The following is a 17,686-nucleotide window of genomic DNA, read 5'->3' as shown; positions in this document are numbered from 1 at the left end:
CTCACCTCTTGCCTCTTCTATGAGTGCCTTCTAGGCATTCTCTGTTTTTGTCACATCTTATCATGGATACCTAAGAGTCTTTAGGACTACCTTGTTTTTAATCTCACCTTAGAAATGCACTTATAGGTCTTAGTCGGTCCTAGACATGTGCGTTTTAAACTTTTGGTGTCAGGTTTGATCATTTAAACAACAGAGTTTTTGCAAAGTAACATTTATTTTTGAACCTTCTCCTATATTAATGCAATTTTATTTTAGGGAAAAATATCTGGCAGTGTAGAGTTAAAAATAGGTTCCTCACAGAAGTTATTGTGAAGAGCATAGGAGTGTGGCTGCACACACTGGAGGCCTATCTGGTGCTGTCTTCTAGGGGAACTCTCCTCTAGCATTCCATTTGGTTCTCTCTCTGAAGAGTTAAAGTATATGAACTTCTTGACTTTTTGGAAGCCATACTAAAACCCTTAAGTTTTAGTTTGTCCTAAAAACGCTTTTATGTATATGCAAACATGCAGGTACACTATGCCTTTGATAAAGCAATTCATTTTAATAAAATACTCGAAACTGCTTACATATCTTCAATAGAAAATGAGTGTCAGTGTTTTGGCCCTTTTAGTTCGTGAGCTGGATATGTCCTCACTGCTGTATAGCCATAGGAAGCCATCAATACAGGTTTTTAATTTACAGTGATGCCAAGTGGTGTGTTAAGAATTTGTTTAAAAATTAAGCCTGAGGATGTGTTGATATCCCTATGTATATATGTGCACATACGAAGCACAAGTGGAGAAGTTAGAGGGGACAGTGCAAGCTTTTCATTTCTAATTTACTTATTAGAATCTTATTTCCATGTGTTAAGTTACCTATGAACTATGAGATTAATTTATTATGTAGCCTTGGCTGTCCTGGGCCTCACTTTGCAGACAGGGTGGCCTTGAATTCATAGAGATCTGCTTGAATCTGCCTCCTAAGTGAGAGTGCTAGGATTAAAGTCATGTGCTATTATGCTGACAAGATGAATTGTTAACATATTTGTATTTGTAAGCACAGAGTTAAAGTTCACAAGTCTGTGGATATAATCCTGGAAGATGAGATAAGACGTATGCAGAGCTTCTACAGTCCTAGTAGCCGGTGATGCTCAAAAAGTGGCTGTTGTCATGGTGCTAATAATGACGGATGACAAGATTTTATCCTAAACGAACCTAGACTCAGAAACTGTGACTTTCATTGTCATGGTTTGTTAGTAATCTTAAAGATTACAGCCTAAAGTAGGAGATATTTAATAGTTCTTGTGCATGGATTTTCTTGGTTCTCTATAATATTTTCTAGTTGCTTTTAAATGGAAAATAAGTATAAGTTACTCAATACGAAGGAAACTAGTCAGAAAAGTTATATTGCCAAGAAATGAAAAAGAATGCATCTAGCCAGTGTTGACAGGTAAATCATGTTTAATTCTAGTTATTTGGTTAATGTTGCTGTCTTATGTGTATGTTTGCTCTATCTGAAAAAGCAAGGAATATATAAATATATATATTTTTTTCCATATGGACCCTAATCTTATGTATAATATATATTGTATACATTATATATCTATATGAATATTATATCTATCTATATGTATGTCACCTATATCTGTATCACCTCTATCTGTATCTCTATCTGTATCTCTATCTGTATCTCTATCTCTATCTATGATTAGGTTCTGATCCTGCCTTTGGTGATTTCTCTGATGACCTGATGACTTATTTGAAGTTACTAGAGATGAATTTGTTTTTCAGTCCTGTCCTCAATTTGTTGACATTTGACCTTCAGAGAGTAAGTTTCCTAGACACATGTACATATGCCCTGCTGAGCTATAGTCCTGAATTTCTATTTTTAAATCCATGTCCATGCTGGAGGAATTTTCATTGCTTTCAGTGGCTAGTGTATTATAAAGGCTTTGTCTGCTTCACTGTGTCTCCCTCTGATCCTTTGTGATCTGTTAGACAGCTTAGGCCTGACTAAGACACACATGCTATACTGCGACCTGGCAATAAGAAGCAAGTTCAATGTCAGAAGAGCCATAGTTAACAACACTATACAAGTATGTTGTGTTTATTCTTCAATGTTGGGAGCCTTATGCATGGATGAGCTGTATCTATAATGCTATTAATAGATATATTTTTATTCTCTGGGTCTTGTACTTATGTACTGATGTTATTTTTGATCAGTCTTGACATATATAATTATTTTAATTAAATGTACAGATGTCTTTTGGATAGAAATTATCGAGTGCTTATTTTGAACAAATCTTCTTAGTTTGAGATTAACATGTTTTTGAATAATTACTAATTGGTTGTCACTTTTGTTAGCTGAAACCAAATTATATTGACTTGTTTAGCATGTGAAAAATTTTGTAGAAGTTATATGAGCAATAATGAAATAGCTTATGATACTTAGCAAAGAGGAAAATGAAAAGTGGGTAATGTTTTCTCTGTAGCACCATCACTTTTTTTCTAGCCATATTGCATAGTAAATGTTACAGCTAGCACATACCTGTACGCACCCTTTAGACAAGAATAGATTTTTCTTGTTTGGATTTATTGACCACAAAGGTGCTGGGTTCATTTGCTAGATGCCTTTGTGGAGACTGGAGGACAGAAAACAGGTTCAACCTAGAGCTCTTGTTAGACTTCATAAAACAGCTGCAGAGGTGTGTGGGTAGTTGATTTGATTTCAGCTGCTTTTCCCCTTAACATTTTAGTCTTATTTCTAAAATATTATATTTGAGGGGGGATTAAAATAAATCCAAAGCTAAGATTGCTTCTTTTGTTATGAGCACTCCAAGGATAGCCAATAATATTTCCTCTGAGTATATTATTCAGGGTTATAAATCATTGCAAAATACAAGCTCTTCCTCTAGAAGAGCAAAGACCTTGTGGTCCTATGGTTTTAATATCTCAAGGCCCCCTTCATGTCCAAGTAGCTAGAAGTTGTGGGCGTTTTAAAACATTGTTATTGTGGCAGCCATAGTGTTTATTCAGAGCCACCATTTGGGATGTACAGAGAGAGAGAGTACAAGAGAAAAGAGAAGGAAAAGAACCCTTGCATTTGTCACCTTTCTTAATCCTGACAAAATACTCAACAGAAACAGCTTATGGGAGGAGTGCCTAATTTTGGCGTACACTTTCCATCCGTCATGATGGAAAAGGTGTGGTGCTTTGGAGCAATAAGTGGAGTTCTTCACATGATTCAGACTCTAGGCAACCATAGAGGCCAATATATATCTTTCAAGGTGCACGCTTGGAGGCCACATGTCTGAAAGGTGCAAAAACCTCCTGAAGTAGCACCATCAGCTGAGAAGCAAGTGTTCAAACAGGGGCTGGTGGCTGACATTTCATGGCAAACCACTGAAGCCCCCGTTGGTCCTTATGTATTTACTTACTTTGTTCAGTTTTGAAGTCCGACTTTCACTGTCATGCTTGGTTTGGTTGCAATGACTATGCTCACTTCTCTGGCTTTATTTTTTATTATATAGCATATCAACTGTTTTGGCTTGGAGATAAAGTGACTTATTAGCTGGAACATCAAAAGTGCATGCATGCGTGCGTGTATCTCTGGGAGCCTTGATAGATACTCCTTTTAGTATGCAAAGCATTTAACATGAGTTAGAAGTCACTTATTCAACATAATTTTATTGACTGTATATTCTGTTATTGTGTAGTAATTAACACAAGATTAACAGCTTTCCATGGCACCCATTAACTGTTCCATATTCTGCAGATGCCTAGTCAGAGCTCTCTGGGGAAACTCCTCAGGAGCTTACAAGGCTGAAATTGCAGTGCAATTTAGGCCATATGCTTACTCAGAACTTGGGATTTTACCCAAACTCAAATCAAGGTAGGCAGAATTGAAGTTCTTTGAGGATCTGGAAATTCTGGACCATTAACTTAAGTGACTAAAAGCAGCTTATTCCAGGGCCAATGACGTAACTCACTTGATATAGTGCCTGTGCAGGACGTGTGAAGCCCTGGGTTCAGCCCTGACACTGGCTGTGGAGTCTCACCTGTAATACTCCCAAAGTAGAACAGGAGGGCCAGGAGCTCAAGTTCATTCTTGGCTATGTAGTAAAATCCAAGCCAGTCTAGGCTATATAACTCTCTCAAAACAAACAAAACCAACAACCTTCCTCTTCAGCTTCCTCCTAGCCAGAGTCACAAAGCCCATGCCATATCCAGCAAGAGACAGCTTTGCAAAGAAAACATACAACCATGTCTGAGCAAGAATACTGGCTTCTGATCTTTTTTTTGTTAGCATCTGTTGGCCTCTTTTTCTACTCATAACCCAGCTCTGGAAAAGATGACATAAATTTGATATAGAGAAGTTAGACACTTGATTTATTTGTTTCTAGAGAACTAAAACAGTATAACATTTCTAGTTATAAATATAAATTTTTATCTTCAAGACTTATGCAATACAAATGGGTTTTTAACAACATTAAAATCTGTTAAATTGTATCTTTGACAATTTTGCAAACTAGTTATTTTACAGCTCAAATTCTGCTTCTGTCAGCAGGAATACTGGCTCTAATCACTGAAATAAATTGTCAGTGCAGTTTTAAGTAATTTTCATTGGTGAGCATGTTGTAAAGGGTAGAATAGGAATGCATGAGGTGGGTTTGGTATAGTCCTGCCTTTGTTTTCCTTGTAGGACTCTGGCTGCACTCTCCTGATGGCTGAGTTAGTAGTGTGAGCCACAGTTATTGTAATGTTACAGTGGCTGGATTTGGCTGCGTTTTTAAACAAAGTAACATAAATGTGTCACATTGAAGTCATTGCGCAAGTTAACATTGCTTGCAGTGTGGAGTCATTGATGGTTGTGCTTCATTGGGATGATGTGGCAGGATGCATTTCTTTATTAACTAAGGCATGGGAGGTCCTGTTTAGCCTATAAAGGTAGTTTGAGGGTGAACTCTTATGTTTGTAAGCATTCCTTGTGTGAAGTCTGGATGTACAATGCAACATTCTACAGTGCCTTGAATTCTCTACTAAAGAAAATCTTTTGTGCATCTTATTCTCCTGTTTAAGATGAAGAAACTTGTCTTCTGATTTTTATTGTTGTTTTTATTTTTTGTTTATAGTAGGGTCTTATGTAGACTTCATGACTTCAAACTCGTCAGCCAAGCATGACCTTGAACTCCTGATCCTCCTCTCTGCATCTTCCAAGTATTATTACAGCCTGTCTGATCGCAGGATCTTCTGTTTTGTAATTGTTTGCATGTCTCTTACATTTATGTAGTATGCTTTAATCAAACCCATTCCTTTCTCTTCCTCTTCCAATTCCTCTGATATGCTCCCTACCACTTTTCTGTTTTACCAGTTTTTAAAAAATTTTTTTTGAGAATTTCATACAATTTATTTTGATCATATTTAGCTCCAACCTGTTTCTTTAACTTATCTCTGGTTTGACATCCCCCCCCCCACTTGATATTTTCTTTAAAAAATATTGATTTAACAGTTCTTCAACTTCCATTTGTACTGTCCATATATTTCTGGGTGTAGGACTGTTCGCTAATGTGTGGTTGACCTGTACTTTTGTTTACTATATAGCATGAAGTCACAGCCAGAGAACTAATATAAGGAACAGAAGAAGCCAGGCCTCATTATTTGCAGATGACATGATTTTATCCAGAAAATATGTTAAAGTTTGTATCAGAAATTTCCTACACTGATAAACCTGTTTTGCACAGTTCCTCCCTCTCCCTCTCTCTGTCTCTCTCTCTTCTTTCAAATAACCATATGGGTAGCTTCAATGGGAAAACTGATTTTTCATCCCAGCATCCATCAGTTGCAAATTGCTAGCTCCTAGCTGTGGCTGAGACTTTGAGTTCCACTCCTATTCCTGCTGTCATTTTGGCTGCTTGATCTTGTAGATGCGGTCATAGCCACTGTGAGTTCTTGTGTGGTGCCCTGTATGTCTAGAGAATATTGTTTTGCTACAGCCTCCTGCTACCTCTTGTTCTCACAGTCTTTCTGTTTGCTCTTTTATGAAAGGGGTGGAGATGTCACATGGTGGAGATACTCTTGTCTCTATGGTTAGGTAATCACCATAAGTTTTTTATGTTAAAAATTCAAACAATGAAATTATTCCCCTAGCTTTTTTTTAGGGAATAAGAAATTATTTATTAGTTCAGATACTCAAAACACTTGGAGTGATCCTTGTTCATTTCAGTGGCTGTGAGAGTCCTTGCTCAGATTGTCACATAGTTGTTTCATTTAGAGTTGAGCTTTTTACTGTCTCTTAGTCTGCATCTTGACCAGTTGTGGTTCTGTTTTAACTATTGTCTACGAGAAGACAAACAAACAAACAAAAAATGCTTCTTTGATGAGGGTTGAGAGATGAACTGTTTTTTGTGTATAAAGGTAAGTTTACTACTATGTCTTTTTAGGAGAATAACAGTATAGGTTCTCCAGTAGGACCTATGACCTAGCCAGCCATGGAGTTTTGGCCGATTTCATAGTACCAGACATGAGTTCTGTCTCGTGGAGTGAGCCTTCAGTGTAAGAACAGTTACAGGGTTATTCCCGTAACATTTGTGCTTACTGTTTCACCACTGAGTGTACCCTCCAGGGCTGGATGTTATTGAAGTTGAGTTCACTGCTGGGTAAGACTGTTGATTCTCTTCTCTCCAGGCAGCACACATAGCACCATCCAACAGCATGAAAGCTAGTCAGTAACTAGCTATTTTATGAAACAATTGGAAGACAAAAAACAAAAAAACAAAAAAACAAAAAAACAAAAAAACAAAAAAAGGAAAGAAATACTTCTGTTGGGTTTGTTTATAGTACTTATTTCATCTTGGTTTAACTTTATTAGGTCATCTGCATCTAGAAATTAATCTTTCAGATTTTTCAGTTTAGTGGATTATAAAATTTTAGAGTATATCCTTAAGATTTTCTGAATCTCAAAAAAAAAAAAAAACAAAACAGATTTTCTGAATTGTTCAGTATTTATTGTGATGTGTCTCTTTTATCTGTCATTAATTTGGTCTCCCCCTTCCCTCCCTGCCTCCCCGGTCTCTCTGTTTGTGTTTTAGTTATTTTGGATGAAGATTGTTAATGTTGTGAATCTTTGTAAAGAACTAACCTTTGTACCTTTTTGTTTCTATTTTATTCATTTTTCAGTCCTGATTTTAATTCTCTTTCCCCATCTATGGTTTTGTTTTTCTAAGCCATTCAGTTATTGTGGAGAGCCAAGAGAAGGCGGCTATCACCCTTGCAGCCATCTTGAGCCATATACCCTGAGAAGAGACTTCATTACAGTAGCCTACAACAGCTGAGCACACTCTGATAACATCTTAGTTTAGATTCCCAGGATCTTCCTTTGGGTGTGTGAGACTTAAAGGTGTGATTTAGAGCCGAGACTTAAGGGAGTGACTTAGAGATCAGATTTAGAGATAAGACCTAAGGGCATGACTTAAGGGCGTGATTTAGAGGTGTAGCTTAGAATTGAGACATTTAAAAGGAGAGAGGCAGAGAGAAGAGTTCAATACAACTTAGAATAGGAATTAGGCATTGAGGAAGAAGACACATGGACTAGAGAACTCGGAAGAACAGGTATTAGGCACTTGGCACTTGGAGGAGGAACTTGGAATTAGACATTAGGCACTTAGCACTTGGAAGAAGAAATTTGGAACTTGGAGGCACTAGGGACTAGGGACTAGGAACTCAAGACTTGGGACTTGGACTAGGAAGAGAGACTGAAGAATAAACATGATTGAATCATACTGTCTGGTCTCCATTCCTCGAGTTTGTCCTCACTCTCTCTCTTGCTGAACCCCGACCCACAGACCGGAGCAGCCTGGGGCAGTGCAGGCTCTAACAACTTAGCCCCCAAGGCTTTTGGCAGTAAGGATTCCAACATTGACAGAACAGTCCGAGACATTTTGGCCCCCAAATGTGGGGCAGCTCAGGCCGCAACAAGTTGTCTTTAATTTATTGATTTTAGAGCTCTCAAATATTTTGATGTAGGCACTTAGTCCTATTAACTCTCTTCTCAGTACTATACCTTCATTGTGTCCCATAGACTCTGATGTGTTTTGTTTTCATTTTCTTTGAATTCTAGGGATTTTTAAAAAATCCATCTTGATGTCTTCCTGGACCTAGTTATCATTTAGTAAGTAGTATGTTGCTCAATTTTTACAAGTTCATGTCTACGTTTAGTTCTTTTTGCTGTTGGTAAGCAGCTTTATTACTGTGTTCAGGTAGAATTCAGGATATTATTCCAGTTTTCCTAAAGTTTTGAGAATTGCTTTGTATCCTAAAATATGATCAGTTTTGGAGAAAATTAACTGTTGATAAGAATTCTAAAGATGCACATTCTTTAGTGGTAGGATGTTTTGTAGAGGCCTGTTAGGTCATTTGATATTTAATGTTATGTAACCTCAGTGTTTGTCTTTTTAGATTATTCCAGATGACTTGTTTATTGGTGAGAATAGAGTATTGGGCTGGAGAGATGGCTCAACTGTTAAAGGCTAGGCTCACAACCAAACATATAAGAGAATAGAGTATTGAAGTCACCTCCTACCAGTGTAGTTGGAGTTTTATGTCCAGTAGATTTTTTAATGGAGTTGGTATACATGTGCTCAATGTGTGTATGTTGAGAATTGTGATAGCCTTTTGGTGGACTGCTCATTTGGTAACTATCCTATCTATTCACATCCTGTACTGCAACTGAGCATAGTTCTTTTCAGTATCATCTGAACAAGCTGATTATATTTTTGTCATTTCCCCCACCCCAGCTCATATACAGAGATGCTAGAACTATTACTGTTGACTTTGTCCTAGCTAGAAAAATTGAGAAGACTTGCAGTAGAGTAAATGTTGTATGCTATAACAGCTTGTGTAGGGAAATTGGAAGGAGATGAAAAAGTAGAGCCATATAAACTTTCTTTTAAACTGTATAGCATCATGGACGTGTGGATGCCTAGAGAGGTAGGTGGTTCAAGTGTGGCAGGGACTCTGGGGGTTGGAAAGGCAAGCCCTCCTAACATAGTGTCACACAGACCTATTGGAGTGATCTGTGAGAGAACGGCCATTCTATCTTGCAGATACTCATGTCTCTGTGATTAGGTATTTTCCATAAGTTTTATACATAAAGAATTTTAGCAGTGAAATTACTACTCTAGTTTCTTTAGGGAATAAAAAGATATTAGTTCCAAAATTTGAAACACTTGGAAGTAGTCCTTGTTCATTTCAGTGGTTGTAACTATCCTTTTTCAGATGGGAAGTGTGCTGTGGTGTCTTTCCATGCTCTGCTTGTTTCAAGTTATGTGGTCGTCCAAATGGATGCTTCTATTTCAGGTTACCTAATGTCACAGAAGTCACAGTGTTTGATGTGACAATTCAAAGCAGGCAGGCTGCAAGTCTATGTTTATATAAGTCTAAAGGATGAATTCGAAACACCATTGCAGTTGTGTTCAGGAAGTAGCCACTGCAATGGCCTGGTACTTTGACCTCTGCAGCGGTGTTTGGCCCTGTGATAGATTTCAAATTCCATTTTCATATGCATGGTTGCTGTTAGCTGCATATTCTTACATCTGGGCTCCCACACTTAACTTGAATATACTGTAATTCTCTAATCTGTTTCAGGAAAGGCTGTTGAGAATCTGATCTAGGGATTAGGGCTAGAACCAAACCACTGCCTTATTAAAGGGCCCATTACTACAAATGATAAACTCTGCTCATCAGGCAGAAGCACAGAATGGAGGGTGAGCAGACTTGGCCTGGGTAACAGAAATTTATCCTGGATTTAAATGCTTGAGTTTTATCATTGAATTTGGTGGACTTTGGATTCTTGGTAGACCAACCTTGCTATGTAACTTCTGCCTCTCATCCTCTCCTCCCTGCAAAGAGGATTTTGTTGTATATAACCCAAGCTACCCTTGAACTCATGGCAGTCTTCCTCAGCTTCCTGAGTGTTGTGATTACAAGTGTCAGTTACTTTGACCAGCTTCTATAAAATAGTAGTGGTGTTGAATTAGGATAATGACTAAATGAGTTGATATATATGAATTGCATAGTTAGTGACTCACAAATAATGATACATATGTTATATGTATATGATATTATGATATATATATGTGTGTGTGTGTGTATGAGTTATATATTATATGTAATTATTTAGTACTCATCAGTTCTCCCCTATCTTGTGCTGGAGGAGATGGTAAGACAATAGCTGCCTTTTGTGATGTTCATTCTTTCCTGTCCTATCGAGGTCAGTCATCTTACGGAAGGCAGCTTTTTTTATACTGAAAAATACCAAGGAGTGCTAGGATGTAGTGTAGAATGTGAGTGATGGGCCTTGGGTTTAGATGCAGTTTGAGTCTCCATTGTAAATTAGTAGGAAGGTGGTACTTCATTCTATGGTGTTTAGAGGCGAGGCCTTTGTAATAAGATTGGGAGTAGAGAAGCTCCTCAGGGTGGAGTCCAATTATTGAATCTCAGAGGCTTTACAAGAAGTGTGTTCAGAAGAGACATGTATTCCTGCCTCTTGTTTCTTGCTGTGGGATGCCTGTGTTACCTCAGGACTTTCCCAATGAGAATACTGTCATCAGATTCTGACCTATGAAGCCTTTAGGATTCTGAACCAAATAATCTGTTAAGCCTCAGGTGCTTTGTTATAGCAACACACCTCGATTCACACACTGCTCTCTGGAGTGTATTTGACTGGATGTTACCTCACTCTCAGGTAAATTAATTAGGAGAAGCATCTTGATCGCAGATAAAGATACTAAAGCTAGAGCTCCTTGAGGTGGGGCCTTTCCTACCAGCTTTCTGTCACAGACACATACAATGTGGACATTTCCTTTTCATGCAGAACAGGGCAATGGGATATAGAGAGGAAGAATTTTATCTCAGTGTTTGAATTGTGTGCTTGAGAGTAGCAGACAGTTAACTGTGTTGCACTGCCATAGGAAAGAGGCTTGAACTATAAGAATGTTTCTTTTCTTCGTTCTTTTTATCTTGCAGTTTTCACATTATATTAATTATCTCCATAGCTCGTATTAGGTTACACTAGAGAATCTGAATAATTCAAATAAATGTCAAAGTCAGAAAATAGAAAGCATGTAAATTGTTCATAGGCAATTAAAAAGGAAAATGGACTGTCTGGTTTCAAAGCATTGTTATAGGAAATACAAATCCCCTTTTTCCCCCTCTTTTTTTTTTCCTCCAAATGCTTTGTCACAGAAATAACTGGAGAAATCTCATTAAAAGACACTCCGGGGTGCTGGGGGTGTCTGCAAGGCCTAGTGGTGTGAAACAGTGGGCTGTAGACCAGCAGTGCAGTGCCTTCAGCACCCAGGCACCCTCATTCTGATTCCTGGAATAGCAGCCATCTGGATCCAACTTTCCCATCTCTGAAGTAAAAAACATGAAGCCAGTGATGTGTAGCATTGGCTAAACTTGGTAGTTTATGGCTTTAATCCAGCACCTGGAGGCTAAGACAGGAGGATTACTCAGAGTTTAAGGCTAGCTTGGGCTACATAGTAAAAACTTTCTTCTAGCTCTCTGTGTGTTATTTACATGTTTCTGTAAAAGACAGGAGTGTTTCATTCTTACTGAGGCTCTTGATATATGTGTAATTACCTCCCACAATATTTTTCCTCTGTATGCATTCACATTACTTTCGTCATTGGAGCATATACCTATTTATTATAAAATGGCAGCTCCTCAAATAAATCTCCTGTGTTTTCATCAGGGTCCCAATCCCATTTTTCTGTCACTTTTCACTGCCTGAGCCACTGTCACAATGTTCTAGGATTTGAAATCCATGTGCATGGTATTTTTGGTACAACTGAGCACCTGTTTATCCTGTCATCATTATATTGAATGTTTACATGCATACCAGAATGGGCTGAACGAGCTGCATGGTACATTTCTGCATTCTTCAGTTAACGTGGTTTTATATGCTTTGCCATCCCCTGTTTCCCTTTCCATTCATATGGCCATCTGTCTCTTCATGAGGGGTATTTTCAGAGTGAGTTGCTAATTCCTTCCTAAATGCCAATAACTATGTAACTGGAGCTCATATTTGTATGACTGATGGACTCACATACATTTACATACAGTGAAATACACAGGTAAAAGATATATCATCCATCTCTTTCTGACAGTATTTATACCTGTGTAGTTCAAACACATCAAGGTATTAATCAATGTTAAGAAATGCTTCTTTACCACAAAACAGACAAACAAACATAAAATAAAGCAACAACAACAATAAAAAAAAAAAAAAAAAAAACCCTCACAGCAGGTTTTGTATTTCTAGATAATCAGACAAGGCATTTAGTGTCAAGCTGCAGAGGTTTTCTGATGATTCTTGTCAATCCAGGCTAAAAATATGTTCATTCTCCTAGAGACTTAAGGACAGCAGACTGTAGTTGTCATGGATGATTCTGGATGCACTGGTGGTTACCTGACTGCAGTGACATTGTCTATTCACCTGACTTTGCTCCACAGTTTACTTCATGTAGAGGAAAGAGTTGGCAATGCTGCTGATTCTTATGACCACCTCAGGGCTTGTCTCCTGGAGGTCCTTTAACACCCTGTCTCTGTAATATGTCAGGAGATTGTTAGTCACGCAGCACAATCTATCGGCTTAATGCTTTTTAGATTTTGTTTTGTGGTGAACAGCTAACTTTGAAGAGGAGAGACATTTGGATAGCCCCCATAGTTATCTAAACTGTGGGTCTTTCCAGAGGACACGCTGATGTGGAAGGAATTCTCTCTTCTAGCCTGGAGCCTCACAGGAAAAATTGGGGTTTGAGTGGATCTCAGCTCCTGGCTAAGGTCTCAGCTTTCTGATCTTATCTGCAAATATCCAAGTTGTCTGCTGTGGTATTTATAGCAAGACATGGTATTTATAGCAAGACGTGGCTTTTGAGAGATCTCAAGACATTGTCATAGGAGCAGTGGACAGACCCCCTTACTTATGTAATGTAAAGTGACTTCTTCCAGGCCTGTGCCGTGCACCTTATTGTGTGCTGTAGTGCATATTGTACAGACTGATTTTTATGAATAAACTGTTCTTTACCTGTGTGGTTAAATTAAAAAAAAAAGTGCCCTCTGGCCCCTTTCTAGTCAGCCACTCATTACCAGTACTTTCCAGAGAATGTTTATTCTAATTTTTCTTTTTTCTCACAAAAAATAAGTTTTCTGGCTTATGTTACATAAAGAAAATAGGGCAGTTTGTCTGGTCTGTGACTCTCATGTGTTTGCACAAAATAGCTACAGGTCTTTAACGATCAATCATCATCCATAGGAAAAGTTTGTATTCTCTAATAGAATAGTGTTTTGATATATTTCTGTTTTCACGAGACCTAAACTTTTACCTGGCATCAGAATTTGCCAAGGGTTTTTAAAGTAATGGTCGCCTCCCTACTCAGTGCCTGGTGAAACTGATTAGAGCTACTGCTGTTGCTTCTGGTCTTTGGAACACACACGGAGAGCTGTGTTCCAGAAAATCATTTTTAGGTGTTGTACAAAGTATTACATTTAAATATAAATTGCTGCATAGCTGTTGTGTAAAGCTATTTTTCTAATGTGGTTCTTTGAAAGTAGTTTCTTAGTGTATCACATTCTCTGTGGTCTCTCCTTTTGTTGGGAACTGAGAACTTAGGGTGTTCATATATTTTGTCTTTTAAGTAATTTTATGTGTTACTTCCTCACTTGAGAGTCTGCTTACATTGTCTCTGTGTGGGAAGAATTGTGGTCCTTTCAGTTTTTTGTTTCATTTCCCTCTTTATTTAAACCCAAAGCTAAATTTTATTTTTGTAAATTTTAAAAATGGGTTTAATGTTGCTTTCTTAATCATATACATATCATCATAAACTTCATTCATGTGAGCAGAGCCCTCCACCCCCTGTAAACTCAAAGGATAAAAGGGCTCAGAGTAAACTACAAGTTTCTCTCCCTCCTTTGCCTAGCTACCTGTTTCCCTACTGTGAGGCATCTACTGTGAACAGTATGTTGGTACATACAGCCTGCATCCTGGTAGGCTTCTGTAATTACTCACTTTATGGATTTCTTTGTACCTAAAATCAGGACTGGAGACTCACTATCACCCATGTCGAGCAGGCAGGAGGGTAGGCTCACTTGTACATTGCCCCCGAGGCTGAGGCAGGCAGTGGTTCACTGCCAGTCGTCAGCTCTCATCCTGGCTCAACGGCCTTTCCCGTGGTCTGTCTGGTATCATATTTTGCATACTCATCATTTTTGTTTTCACTTTTTAAAATGACCTTCAACCATTTTGCTGCAGTTCCTTCTAGAACCCCTAGTGTAGGAACTGAGTGTGGGATACAACTGAGAAAGGACGGGTGTTAGAAGCTTCGTTTAGGTGTTGGCCATGAAGCCGATGCTACTGTAATATATTACCATGTAAAGTACATTTAAGCAGAAACATTTACAACAAGATATGTATTGATCATGAGGTAATGATGTGACTGGAAGCTTTCAGGAAACCAACCCTGTATTTTCTCTATTGCTTCGCTTCTTTATAAGTCTGTAGTCACAGTGACTTTGTAGGGTAACATTAACTACTATGAGTGAGTAGCTTCTCTGTGCTGGTAATTTAAACACCTTCAGTATTCGTTGTCCCTACAAAACCTGGAGAGGTCGAAGGTCATCTTAGGTAGAGACGACATTGAATGTGGATGGGTGAGGCTGACAGGGTAGATTCCCACTCTTCTGCTATCTTCAGGCGTATAGTGCTGTTTGGATTATTACAATTTGAAAGTGATGTTTGATTTTATGCTTGCACTTGGCTTCCAACACTGACTGCAGTTGGCTTTCTCATCACTGTCTGTTGAGATCTGTTGTGGATAATAGAGGGGACCATGGAAATATTGGGAAGCGAGTGAATGCTCTGGGTTCTTCACTAAACAGTAGTTTGGAAATCTATTAAATTAGATGTTCGTAACAGAGTCACTCTTTTTGATTTAGAATAACATTACATTTAATGACAAAGTATTTGTCCTGTTCTCAGGTAGCTTTAGATCTGACAGACTAGGGTCTTAACTGATACAGTGTGTTTTTTTTTTTTTTTTTTTTTGTTTTTTTGTTTTTTTGTTTTTTTTTTTTTTTTTGTTTTTTTTGTTTTTTTTTTTTTCTTGCCATGAATGACCTGTGTGGAAACAGCAAATACCTATAGCAAGAGGAGACTGCTCAGGTCCTGATGTGGAAAGTGAGATGCTGACTGTGACCTTCTCCTTTTTCTCCTGCACCTTCTTGTTATTACAAGTTTGTTATTGTTATTATTGACAGGTTCTTGCAGTGCAGCTCAGGCTAGCTTAGAACTCATATTTTCTGACCTAGGTCACTGAGTGCTAGGATTACAGGAACAGACATCGTGCTAGTTAAGACAGTTTTTAATGTAGATAAAAAATAAGTGGCAGTTTGAATCATATTAATGAGAAGATTGCTTCAATTTATGAGGAAATTGTACAGAGAACATATTGAATAAAACATGGTAAGCTGTTGTTGGTTGGTGAGGCCAGGCATGGGCTGCAGCATGGGTGAATCAGGATTCTAAACTGCAGCACCGTTCTGTAAGTGGATGGGGCTTTGGGTCAGCTAACGTATGTATATAATTGTGGATGTTAGCCTCTACTTACTTGTCCTGGGCTCGGGACTAGCTGAGGCTGTGTGCTGTACCTTATTCTCAATTCTCCCAGACCCAGCATCCAGAATTTTATATGCCCTGAACTTATTTGGATAATCATAGATAAAAATCAGCTTATTTAGATTACTTAGGAAAATAAATTTAACCCAGTGGTTATTTTTCTGTGTAGCAGTATTATTTATAATTCCTTGAAACAGTTTTTTTTAATATGTAATTAATGAGCTTACTTGAAACATTTTTAAATTTTATTTGCCATTATTATTCTCCTTCCTAAATTATTTCTGGGTGAAAAATCTTTTCTTCTTAGGTGAACATTTAAACTTTAAAAACCTGTTATGTACCTATACATTAGTAAGATTAATAGAAAACCTTTTAAAATGGGCAAGTTTGTGGATAATTAACTGCACCATTTCTCCCAAAATATGGACTATATAGAATACTAGTTATTTTTTTGTAAAAGATAATAAGGTAAAAAAGAAGTTGATATATGTTGAAATTAACTAGCAGTTTGCTGTTTCACTTGGGCTTCTTGAGATAGTGAGGAACATGAGGTGTGATCTATTTTTGTTTTGCTCTTTGTATATATTTTGTGTGTGTGTGTGTGTGTGTGTGTGTGTGTGTGTGGTGTACCTTGTGCACTGCAGACTTTTCTCCTGGCATATTTAAGAGAACATTCACACTAATAGATGCTGATAACATGAACTTAATTTTACATGACACTTTGAGAAGTTAAAAATAGTAAGAGAGTGAGTGAGAGTCACATCAATTCCAAATACAGTGATAGCTTATGTCACTTATTAACCGGCATTCAGATTCATGTGTAGGATCTTTGGTCTGCAGTCAGTCCCTCATGCATTCATTTAATTGCATATTTTAACCTTTGGCTTTAGACATCCAGACTGACTCCTCCTGGAACTTGTACTTAATGGGGAAGAAAAACCTTTCAAAGTGGAATTGGCCCCGTGTTTTTGATTCTATCACATGGTACTTTTCTCATGGGTGCTCTTTTATTTTTGAATAAATAAAGATATTCCCAGATTGAAAAAACACTTTCAGAATTTTCATTATTAAAACCATTGTATTTATTATCAAAAATTGATTTAGTAGTCACTTCTCAACTGAATTACACCGATGAAAAGATACTCCTGAATGGAAAGGGGATTATACACGCAGATAATAGTTGTGTTAATACTTGATCTCCCACTGCTTTTTCTTCCTCAGACTTAATATTTTAATAAGACATTATCTACACAAAAGGCCACTATTACAAAAACAGAAGTACCAAGAGATTTCTCAGGCTTCTGATCCATATGCCCTGGGCCCATCTTTCACGTGGGTGACTGTCTGCTTTCTGTAGCTGTCAGGTTCATGCATAATTGTCTTGACAAATGGCATTCTCATTAATATTGTAATGGGCCTTTGCCAACCAGTGGAAGCCATGTGCCTTGGGCAGCAATGCCCAGTGTCAGTTACTTGCTGATGGTTAGAAACCATGCCTTAAATATGCCTTGAGGCCAGTGATAGGCAAATCAATCACCATTTGAGCTAAAAATTATTTACACTTATGTACACAAGCCAAGAGCACTGATGCATGGTAAGGGGCAGCTAGAGGCTCATATGTGTGGGATCTGTAGTTGCCTAGCTTGAGAGCTTCTCCATTGTCTCACATATGGTTTGGAATCAATCAGGAAAACACATGGTGATGAATCATTACAGAAGACTTCATTCACTTGATGCTAGTGAAGAATGTTAAAGTACCAGGCATAGAAACACGGCCACTGTTAATCAGAGCTACAACGGTTTCTAAGACTCAGGTGCACCAGACTCTGAAAAATATGTCTGTAGCCAGTCTTGGCTACTTTGTGTGTTCTTCTGTTTCCACCCTTTATCCCCCTGGCTTCACCCCCTATCACTAGATAGAAGAGAAAGAAGGATAGAAGGGAGACAGAGGCAGAGATTCTAGAATCTAATTTCTTTCCTTTCATTTCTTCTTTGAGTCCAACTACTAGCAAACTGCAACCAACCCCCCTGAATG

At 38.0% G+C, this 17,686-nt stretch overlaps 1 protein-coding gene and 1 pseudogene across 7 annotated transcripts in view; one reads left to right on the top strand and one right to left on the bottom strand.

Annotated features, from left to right (window-relative positions):
• Positions 1-17,686, top strand: part of Fars2 (phenylalanyl-tRNA synthetase 2, mitochondrial) — a 413,321-nt gene that overhangs the window by 54,868 nt on the left and 340,767 nt on the right. The gene's annotated exons all lie outside the window — the stretch shown is intronic.
• On the bottom strand, positions 12,324-14,099 carry LOC117713811 (interleukin-19-like; annotated as a pseudogene).

Source organism: Arvicanthis niloticus, chromosome 8 (assembly GCF_011762505.2).
Source record: "Arvicanthis niloticus isolate mArvNil1 chromosome 8, mArvNil1.pat.X, whole genome shotgun sequence".
Classification (NCBI taxonomy): domain Eukaryota; kingdom Metazoa; phylum Chordata; class Mammalia; order Rodentia; family Muridae; genus Arvicanthis; species Arvicanthis niloticus.
Note: the sequence above shows the minus strand (reverse complement) of the source record. Positions and strands in the feature narration are given on the sequence as shown.